The sequence below is a fragment of the Myotis lucifugus genome, unplaced genomic scaffold, assembly GCF_000147115.1.
Source record: "Myotis lucifugus unplaced genomic scaffold, Myoluc2.0 scaffold_6135, whole genome shotgun sequence".
Taxonomy (NCBI): Eukaryota; Metazoa; Chordata; class Mammalia; order Chiroptera; family Vespertilionidae; genus Myotis; species Myotis lucifugus.
In genome coordinates, this window is record NW_005877183.1 from 115 (window position 1) to 8,939 (window position 8,825).

Below are 8,825 nucleotides of genomic sequence, written 5' to 3' on the forward strand. Positions count from 1 at the left end.
AGAAACTCTGTGCTATGATGAAGGCTGAGGCAACCATGTATCTCTGAAATTAATGGGCATATATCACATTTTATTAACCATTTCTTATTTCATTTTATTTTTTGGTTAATCTTCACTGGAGAATATTCCCATTGATTTTTTCAGAGAGAGTGGAAAGGAGGGAGGGGTGGGGACAGGGAGAGAGAGAGAGAGAGAGAGAGAGAGAGAGAGAGAGAGAGAGAAGAGGATTGGTGTGAGAGAGACACATCGATTGGTTGCCTACCGCACACTCCTAACCAGGGCCAGGGATCAAACCTGCAACCCAGGTGCCTGACAGGGGTGCTCCAGCCGACACGCTAACCACTGGAGACACCACCAGAGCAGTTTAACCATTTCTTTAACCACCTCACACACAATTTTTATTGATGTTGCCAATCATTTTAATTGTTCCCTCTTTCCTCCCCCTCAGCTAATGAACAGTAAACGGACGACATTTTACAAACTGGCAGGGTTTCAAAGGAGGAGACACACAGAAGGGTTCAATGGAACATCTCTCTGCGTGTTGACTTTATTGTTTCAACAGTGGCTGACACTGCTTCATGGACCTTTGCATTTTGTTTCTTGCACAGCCAGCTTCCCAGGAGGAAGTTTTACCCAAACAACGTGCTCAAGAAGGGAAATTTCTTTCTGTTAATTTTCAAATCTCAGACATCAAGTGCATTCGTGTGAACACAGAAAGAAATATTCAGAGGACAAACAGGTTTTTAAAAATCACCTTTCCCCCACTGAAACCGGTTTGGCTCAGTGGATAGAGCGTCGGCCTGCGGACTCAAAGGTCCCAAGTTCGATTCCGGTCAAGGGCATGTACCTGTGTTGCGGGCACATCTCCAGTAGGTGATGTGCAGGAGGCAGCTCATCGATGTTTCTAACTCTCTATCTCTCTCCCTTCCTCTCTGTAAAAAAAAATCAATAAAATATATTTTTAAAAAATCACCTTTCCCCTCCGCCCCTCACATCGAGCATGACACACAGCTACAACAGTAGACTTCGACATGGAATGTTTCCCAGCTTCCACAGGTAAAGCCAGCCCGTGGCCCCCTCCCAGGACTCACCTCATTGACATACATCACTGGGAAAACCATGGTTCGGATGTCTCCCGTTTCACTGCAGGGACAAAAGATGAGATCTTTTATAGACATCCTGATCGTGAGGGCACACTGGTCTGGAGAGACACGCTTATAGGAAGATGCCAGCACACTTATTTCATTAAATTACTCAGAATTTAAAGAGACTTGTTAGTTATCTTTGAGAACACATATTGTTCAGAAGTTAGATTCCAATCTATCAGTCTAGCAATTCCAAGTGTTGCACATTCATGTACACTGTTTTTATCAAAACACAAGATGCTGAAAGCAAATGCCTCAAAATGATTACAATTCTCCCAAGAGTCAGAGGGGCGGCTACGGCTGGCAGAAGAATGCTGCCAGTCCTCAGAATGTTTTGTGACTAGGCTGCCAGGTATCATCTTCACAAGAGCCCAGGAAAATCACTTACTGCGCATTCACCAGCTCTGCACCAGTGTTTTCGGGGACATTATGTCATTTACTTCTCACAGTAGCCCATGTCCCAGGTTTAAGAGAGTACATTATGGCTCAGAGTAATTTGTCCAGGACCACCAGAGCAAATGGTAGAGCCAGGATGGTAATTCTACTTTGAATCTAAAGCACCAGACCTTAGCTACTAAACTATACTGCCTCAGAAATACACACGAGTGACAAATGCATTCATGCAACCCACATTTGCTTCCTAGAAATATCCGTGATTGTGGGCTTAAATCTAGTAAATTTGATGGGGGAACCAACCAAGTTTTATCGACAGAAAGAATAGGATAAATATATGATATTATGCATAGTTTTGTATCCTCTTTCTTCCATTCAACAGTAAATCATAAGCATTTTCTCATATCAAAAAAATTCCCATCGAAAAGTTGGAGCAGGAAACTGTACTTAGGGATCCTAATTAAGTAGTGGTTTTTAGCTGGGAGGAAAGGCTGGACGCAAGAGGCCGTTTTAACTATCCGAGTGGAGCTTGTGGCTGGCCCTGGGTGGGAGCGGTGGGGAAGGAAGGAAGGAGGCAACCAGAGTCAAAGCAAGGGGAATGCTGAGTGGAGTGGCAGGAGCTAATTCTGTAGCCTTACTAGCTGTGTGAGTTCTAGCAAGTTACTTAACTTCTCTGTGCCTTGTTTTCCTCATCTGTGAAATGGGGATAATACAGTGGGGCCCTGACTTATGAGTTTAATTCGTTCTGAGACCGAGCTCGTTAAGGAGCTCGTTAACTCAAATTACTCTATCAACTCAATGCAAAAAATCAGCCGAGACACAGCTGGTATCTCAAAAAACTCGTTAGTCGGGACACTCGTAAGTCAAGGCCCCACTGTACAAGGTTATTGTGAGAAATAAATGAGTTCATATATGCAAAGTACTTAGAACAATGCTTGATTCATGGAAAGCACTGTATATGCATTAGGTTAAATAAAATAAGTAAATTACAAAACCAAGACTGGCCATCCCTCATCCCTGAGGGGTAAGGGTGAGTGGACTTAGAAGGGGGCTGTCTCCCTCCCAGCATCAACCCCACCAGAAAGTCACTGCAGGAAAACGACCCTTTGCTTCTGTATAAAAAAGCAAAATTTACCTAAAGCCATCTATTTTTTTGACATAAACGTTGATTTGGAACCTCTTGGCTGCTCTTAGGATAAATCCAGTCAACTGCAAACCACAGAAGTAGAAAGAAAACATGATTAAAATCACAAACACAATTGTTTTCAATAGCGCACCATTTCTGTGTGGCTCTGATAAACGGGGTGTCCACTGCCGTGTTTGACAGGCACAGTGGGACACAGGGAACCCTGGCCCCAGAACAAAATGGTAGATGTGGATTATTTTTAGGTGCCTGGTAGCCCAGTGTTTCTCAACTTCAGTATGCGCCTGAGTTCTTGTTAAAATGAAGGTTCTGACTCGGTAGGTCTGGGGTGGGGCCTAAGATTGGGCCTTTCTAACAAGCTCCCAGGATGCTGCCTCTTTAAACAGCAAAGCCCTAGAGGACCCTGGCAGAAGGGAGACCTGGCAGACACCCTGTCTGAAGGATGGTTGTCGCTGCCAGAGAACAGTGCCCAGGTGTGGCCGGGCCCACCCAGGAAGAGCAGCCGCTGCTGTCATCTAAGGTTATGGGACTGTGCCTCGGCCTTCATAACAAGCACCTGCTAACAGTTTGGCTGATGAAAAGGAACCTACTGGTGGCTAAGAGAGAAAAGGGAGAAAACCACACCTGATCTTACTCACAAAAATAAGAACACTGACTTCTCAGATACAAATGAACTGAGTGTAGCAAAGAGTGAAGTCCCCCCGAATTGCTGTGCTAAGAGAATGTTTTGCTTTTCTCTTATTGTGCCATGTGTTCAAAAGCCCAAGAATGGAGACATCTGGCCTTTAATTCAGTCCCTACAGTGAGAGGCTGTTGTTACTGTATACCAAGGGTGGGGAACCTTTTTTCTGCTAAGGGCCACTTGGATATTTATAACATCACATAAAATTATCAACTTAAAAATTAGCCTGCTATATTTGGTCAAACATTTAATTAACTCACCCCTAATGCCTTGGCAGGGCCAGACCAAGTGATTTTGTGGGTCTTATACGGCCCATGGGATGGACATCCCCCATTCCTGCTGTAGACAGTCAGGGAGCTCCAGGGAGTCTCCCCCAGACGACACAGGGGGGAGGTTCCTACACTGAGAATGCCACAAGCTAGAAAGATGCATGAACAGGGCCCATCTCGCCAAAAGCTAGAAAGACAATTGGGTAGAAAAAAAGCCCTCCCCTCCCCTTCCCTAGAAGAACCACAGGCTTGAGCTGGAAGGAGAGATGGTCTTTGAGACAGGAGTCCACCATTCTCCCAGGTCATGGCACTTGAATAAATCTCTTTCCTTTCGAATCAGCACCTGTCTCACAAGTGTGGCTTTCATTACAGCAGGCAGACCAAACTGCGTTTTTGGTGACACTGTCACACTGTGAAATGATACTCATATCCTTTTATGCTTTTCTTCTCTTCTATGAATATAGGATTAAAGTGTATGCATACTTGATGCCTTTTAAATGAATAGTATATAATAAACTCTCAAAGGAAGAGGTTTGCCAAAAGTGACTGAAGCTAATATATACACAAGGTGTCCCCCAAAAAGGTACACACATTCTAACAGCTGATAGCTCAATCAATGCTGCTTTTTCAGATTTAATCCACTGGAATTAATCATTACCTGTATACATTTTGGGGGGACACCCTGTATTTAAATTTTAACCAAAACATTTTTGGCAGTAAACAGGAACGTCTTCAATCTTGCTGATCTGTGCCCCCGTGGGAGAAATGTATGTATGTTGAGGTCCAAGGCTGGTGACAGAAGATTGACCAGGTTACCTGGGTCCAATCTCCCTCGTTTTCAGTGATGGAATGTTCCCTGTTGCTGTTTTGTTAAAGCAGGTTTGCTGGTGTTTCTGTACATTAGGACCACAGAGTTCAGCCTTCCAAATGGAAGAATAGGAGGCTATACATTACATTGCACTGAGCTGCGTTTTCTCCATTTGCTTGTATATGAAAGGGAGACAGTAGACTTAAGAGAGCTAAGGACAAAACCATGACCACTGAATAGACAAAATGAAACATATGGCCTTTTACCAGAAAGAGGTGTTTACTCACAGGATTAATGTCCACAAACGTCTCATGATGGTCCTTATTTGGATGCATGCCATCTATGGCAGACACAAAACTCTGATCTGCTTGGTAGAAGTGTGGGAAGGATAAAATAATAGGTGCACCTGCGTTTTAAGGAAAACAGAAACAAATGATGTGGTTCTGGAAAGGCTACGATAAATATAAAGTTTCTGACCACAAACCTGGTTCCTAAGGGGGAAAAGGCTACACATAAGTAAACCTGGGTTGGAGGGGGCAGGCTAAAATTCCATTCTACACCTCCTCATGCAGGGACTATACTCCATTTTCTGACATTTCGATATTTTATTCCACAATATGTACTGAAGTCCCAGCTAAATTATTCTTTAACAAACATTCAACCTATAAAAGTAAATGCTTTATACACATTATTTTAATTAATGTTCCCAGCATCCCTATGACGTTAGAAATATTCATTTTGCATTTGAGGACAGTGTGGTTCAGAGAAGAGACAAAATTTAGCCAGGGACATCCAGCTATCAGGTGACAGAGGTAGAATTCTAATTGAATCATGGATGCTTTATTTTAGCTCAAAGCACTTCAAACCCCGTTTCAACTACAATTCTCTACCAGTAAATGACTTTTTTTTTGCTTGCTTTTCTGTTTTTACTTTATCTAAGATAGGCTTTGTTCTCCAGCATATGTTGGTGCAGAATGTTTTAAGACTGTGCTTGGTTCTGACATCTGCCCAGCCTCAGACTAGATCAAGGTCTGCCCACATGAAGACTCTGATTGTGGTTCTTTTGTGTGTGTGTGTGTGTGTGTGTGTGTGTGTGCGCGCGCGCGTGTGTGTTTTGCCTTTCCTATTCACTTTAAAAAAGAAGTAGGGAAACAATTATTAAAGAAAACCTATTCTAGATTTTCCTATTGAGGAGGAGAGAGGGACCCTATAATTACTTTTAGTAAATATATTTTTGAAGAAATTAGCTTATTGGCTAGTAATTTCATTCTGTTTACACATCCACCAGTCCCACAGCTCAACATACACATCATCTGTCACACACACACAAGGGTTTTGCTCTTTACTACTGGTTTCACAAAGCCATCATTTCCTTCTTTGTGGCCTACAGTCACCTTTAAACTATATTTTTAAAACTCTATTGAGGGTTTACTAAGGGCCGGACACTGTCCTGTGTGTTTTACCTCTATTATCTCTAACCGTCACACAAGCTTAAGGAAGTTATAATCATCCCCTTTGATATGAATGAGAAAACTAGTGTCTAGAACCCTGCTCAACCAACTGGGCCAATGTGCCAGAAAGCAGGATAGGATGCAACCCCACATCTCCCCAACTCCAGAACACTCACTTATCCCACCATCCAAATTGTTACTCCAGGATTCAAAACACTTGAGGGCAATCCTGGAGAGGTAACATTCCGTCCACATTTGCTAATTAATACGCAAGAGGCAAGAGGGAAAAAATTGACTGTTGCAAAGCAGAATATTCCTGTTTATTCAGCTATCAACTTCTTGAGGTAGCAGAACATTAACAAAACAAAAATACATCCACACTTATGCCTGGAGCCAGAGGCACATGGGCTGAGTGGACGGGGCACTATTCAGCCAGTGAGACAGTAGGACAGGTCAGAGCAGAAACTCGTTCCCATTCATCTTTAGTCTTATCTCCAGATGAGGGGAGCCGTGATCCCTGGCACTGTGCTTCCCAAACACGCAGGCATCACCTTCACGAGGATCACCAGCAGCTCATGTTAAAATACAGATTCTGGGGCCCTGGGCAGATATGTTTAATGGTTCTCCAGATAACCCTGGTGCAAGGCCAGGGTTGGGAGGCGCTGCCCCCTCAGACAAGGATAGGGAGGACACTGCTGACCTCAGGCTTATCCCAAAAGGAGATTTTCAAACTAACTGGACAGGAGGACAAAAGTTAGCATGTTCCTTTATCCAGGAGAAAAGGACAACTTTATTCAGGAGAAAGGGGTTACCACATTTCTCAAGAGGAACTGTGAAGAGGAACTGTGGCCTAAGAAGAATCACAGTCTGAATATCAGACCCTCGTTCCAACAAGGACTGGCTGGGAGACAGGATTTGATAAAAATCAAGTTCCCTCTCTGATCCCTGGTTTCCACAGTTATAAAAAGAGGCCATTGGCTCTCTCTCTAGCAGAGGTATTGTAACTAATTATGCAGCATATGATCGTTAAAGGTAGTCCTCAAGATGAAGACAATTAGTGTGTCTGTTGCACCACTGATAATTCTGCCTCGTTCATGGAAAGGAGCGGAGTAGCTCAGACACTGAGGAAAACGGAGAAATTTGCTTTGAAGTCGTTGAGACTCTACCAACATCGGTACTTTCTCATTACTGAGCTCTCCACTCCCTCCTTTGGCACTGTTTTGAATGTGATATCAGGTCATGCTTCTCATGTATTAACTACATGTAAGTACATAAAGTACATAAAACAGTGACTGGGACTAGTCAGTGCTAGTGACTGGGCCTAGTCCAGTGGTCGGCAAACTGCGGCTCGCGAGCCACATGCGGCTCTTTGGCCCCTTGAGTGTGGCTCTTCCACAAAATACCACATGTGGGCGTGCATGTACAGTGCGATTGAAACTTCATGGCCCATGTGCTTTGGCACTGTTTTGAATGTGATATCAGGTCATGCTTCTCATGTATTAACTACATGTAAGTACATAAAGTACATAAAACAGCTGACCACTGGCCTAGTCAGTGCTAGTAGACATGAGCTATTATTAAGACTTCTAAACTGCTACCAATAAAAACCATTGCAGGAAAGCTAATCATTTTATCTTTTTTCCATTCTATAGCCAGGCTATGAAACGCTGTTCTCGCCAGGTCAGAATCGTCCTTACTGTGGGGCTGACAACGCTCTTGGTTGAAGAACACCAATTCTCCATCCCAGACACTCGGAATCATGTCACCTCTTACCGTTCTTGCAGATGCTGACATTCAGAACTCCTGAGCCCAGGCAGTTTCCTGCGGGTATACAGAAGCCGGCATTGTCGGAGGTGTTGGCTAATGCTTCATAAGGCACCGTAAACCGAAAGGCAGGCAGTCCCTGTACACTCTTATAGTCACTGAAAGTTATATGCACTGACCTGTTAGGGAGGAAGAACAAAAAGTCAGTGTGGGCTGCAGTCAGCACAATCTGGCCTGAATCAATACGTTAGCGACAGTTCTCAGGGACAACACAGCTAAGGCTTAGAGGGCAAGCGAAAGGGGAAGATGCAAAATGAAGCTGGAAAGGAGCTCTACCCACTCCACGTGTAATAAAGGAGGAGATGAACTGTAGAGAACGATGTTTAAGAGGTAGCAACTGTGGGAATATCCAAACAAGGCCATGAAAAAAAAATCTGTGGTAGAAAATGAAGAAGATGACATTTAGGCCCTGGCCGGTGTGGCTCAGTTGGTTGAGTGTCATCCCGTGCACGGAAAGGTTGCTGGTTCAATTCCCAGTTAAGGCACATGCCCAGGTTGAGGGTTCAATCTCCAGTCAGGGTGTATGTGGGAAACAAGTGATGGATGTTTCTCTCTCATATCGATGTTTCTCTTTCTCTCTCCCCCTCTCCTTTCCCCCCTCTCTCTCAAATTAATAAAAACATTTTTTTAGAGATGACATTTAGAATGGAAATGAGTGGTCTAGACCAGCAGGGACACAGGCCAGTGTGGGGAAAGCAGAAGCAGAGAACAGGAAGCAAGGGTGAGAGAAGCAAAGCCAAAGCTTGGCCTGGACAAGTGCCCCGTGAGACAGATACCTGACTAGAATACATGCTTTTATATGCATTTCACCCAAATGAAAATAGTTTCACATTTTGCCCATCATCGATTTCAATGGAGGTCAACACATTTCTGCCTTCAGTTGTGAATGGAGTTTCAGTGGTCCCCTGAAATACTAACCACCCTCATGCTTGCATAGCACCTGAGTACAGGCATAACCCCGAATTTCAGAAGTCGGCTTTATGCAACTTTACTTCTACCAAAGGCCTACATTAGTACTTGTTTTTGCTAACCAAAAGAAATCTGAAGAGAATTTTTGCTCCTTCCTGGGAAAAGGTGAAAAGCGAAAATAGCATTTGTTTGCCTGGCCA

General features: G+C 43.8%; 1 long non-coding RNA gene across 1 annotated transcript; it reads right to left on the minus strand.

Annotated features, from left to right (window-relative positions):
- Positions 1–1,044: 1,044 nt before the first annotated feature.
- On the minus strand, positions 1,045–7,838 carry LOC102431898. Its single transcript, XR_002827833.1, has 4 exons — positions 7,666–7,838; positions 4,729–4,847; positions 2,674–2,747; positions 1,045–1,143 (listed from the first exon to the last, which is right to left on the minus strand). It is a non-coding gene; the product is annotated as an uncharacterized LOC102431898 (long non-coding RNA).
- Between the last annotated feature and the right edge of the window lie 987 nt (positions 7,839–8,825).